The sequence below is a fragment of the Octopus bimaculoides genome, chromosome 5 (genome assembly GCF_001194135.2).
Source record: "Octopus bimaculoides isolate UCB-OBI-ISO-001 chromosome 5, ASM119413v2, whole genome shotgun sequence".
NCBI classification, from domain to species: domain Eukaryota; kingdom Metazoa; phylum Mollusca; class Cephalopoda; order Octopoda; family Octopodidae; genus Octopus; species Octopus bimaculoides.
In genome coordinates this window covers 108,609,535-108,612,034 of record NC_068985.1, presented here as the reverse complement: position 1 = coordinate 108,612,034, position 2,500 = coordinate 108,609,535, and the positions used below count along the sequence as shown (strand labels likewise).

Here is a 2,500-nt window from a genome sequence, read left to right as displayed (position 1 = left end):
TATCGCATCTTCTCCCCTCCTCTTCTTCTCCCCCTGACTTTTCTTCTTCTCACTCTCTTCTTCTTCACACTTTCTTTCTCTTATTCTCCTTTTTATTCTACAACTTCTACAACTACTACTACTAATATTAACACTGCTACTACTACAACTTTTCTTCCCCACCTTCTTTATACTCTTCTCTCATTCTTCTTTTCCTTTTCTTCTTCTCCTCCTCTTTCTTCTTCTTCTCTTCCCTCTTCTTCGTCATCGACGCCGTCTCCGTCTCATCTACCACTATTCTTCCCCAGCAAAACTGACCGTCCACAAGAGGCAGGTAAAAGGAGGTTAATTAAGAGTTGCTAAATTTACAGATTGTTCGGTCAATAATTACCTATATAAACATAAGCAACACACATACATTCATACACGTATATTTCTGCTGTATGCTCTACTCTGTGTGTGTGTGTGTGTGTACGTATATACGTGTCCGCGAGCAGACGCATGTATGTGTACGTCTTTAAGTATGCACGACATGGTGTGGAATAACACGGTAGATGTGAGCATTCAAAAGGCTGAAGGAATGTTTTGCTCGCCACACACACACACACACACACACACACACACACACACACACACACACACACACACACACACACACACACACACACACACACACACACACACACACACACACACACACACACAAACAAACAAACACACTTTCAAAACTACAAAGAGAGATAGACACATAAACATATACACACAGATATTAGGTATGATAAGTACCTGAAGCCAACTTTAACAAGACTCCTAAATTACGTTAATGCCTTCATGTGGTTAAACAATCGACATATCGCTTGTGTGTGTCATCTAACAAAGATAGGCAGGAGATATTCACTTCGAAGATAATACTTATTATACCTATCACATATAAATTAACTCCGTGGAGGCGCAATGGCCCAGTGGTTAGGGCAGCAGACTCGTGGTCACAGGATCGCGGTTTCGTTTCCCAGACCGGGCGTTGTGAGTGTTTATTGAGCGAAAATACCTAAAAGCTCTACGAGGCGCCGGCAGGGGATGGTGGCGAACCCTGCTGTACTCTTCCACCACAACTTTCTCTCACTCTTACTTCTTGTTTCTGTTGTGCCTGTAATTCAAAGGGTCAGCCTACTCACACTGTGTCACGCTGAATATCCCCGAGGACTACGTTAAGGCTACACGTGTCTGTGGAGCGCTCAGCCACTTGCACGTTAATTCCACGAGCAGGCTGTTCCGTTGATCGGATCGACTGGAACCCTCGACGTCGTAAGCGACGGAGTGCCAACAACATATAAATTAACTCCAACATTCACAAATAACTACATAACAACATACGTGCTATAGACGTGCATAGATGTGTGTTCTCAAGCATATATTCATGCATACACACATACACATAGGGGAAGAACGAGGCAGATAGACAGAGAGTGACAGAGAAACACATGCATATGCATACATATTAGATAAAAATTTTGGCACAAGGCCAGTAATTTCGAGAGATGGGTAAGTCAATTACATCGACGCCTCTGATCAAATGGTTCTTATTTTATCTACTTATTTTTACATAAACACGCGGCAGTATGCATGAATGTCTTTTACTCTTAAACTGCTTATATATTTTTAGCCTCATTCAAAGCTATCGGTATCTCTTTACCGTACTGCTACGTTACGGGGGGGACGTAAAAAATCTAACACCGGTTGTCAAACGGTGGCCGAGGATAAACAGAAACAGATTCTCACAGATATACATACATGCATGCATACATACATACATATATACATACACACACACACACACACACACACACACACACACACACACACACACACGCACACATACACACAACCGAATCTTCGACCCTGATACAAAGCACATCCAACTTGACGCTTTCCATATGTGATTCTTATGTGCTATCTCCAACATAAAACCTAGGGACCATATTTGTAACAGGGAAATGTTATACAGTGATACATAGATACGTATAAACATATGTACATTCACACATAGATACGAACATACATATACATTGCTTTGCGAGACTGATTGTAGATATAAACTAGGGTCAGTAAATATCAATGCATTTTGTTATGTTAGTAAATGACAGTGAAAAATCTGGATAATTTAGGATGTTTCATTTAAAGAAAGATACCACCTAATACGAACATTTTTTACGAGGAACAGTAAAAATGTTTAATACTCTACTCATTTACTCTTTTACTTGTTTCAGTCGTTTGACTGCGGCCATGCTGGAGCACCGCCTTTGATCGAGCAAATCAACCCCAGGACTTATTCTTTGTAAACCTAATACTTATTCTATCGGACCCTTGGCCGAACCGCTAAGTTACGGGGGCGTAAACACACTACCATCGGTTGTCAAGCGATGTTGGGGGAGACAAACACAGACATACAAACATATACACACACATACATGCATGCATACATATATATATATATATATATATATATATATATATATATATA

At 40.5% G+C, this 2,500-nt stretch overlaps 1 protein-coding gene across 1 annotated transcript in view; it reads right to left on the bottom strand.

The window, feature by feature from the left end:
• Positions 1 to 2,500, bottom strand: part of LOC106877286 (S-crystallin 4) — a 158,835-nt gene that overhangs the window by 16,941 nt on the left and 139,394 nt on the right. The window lies entirely within an intron of this gene.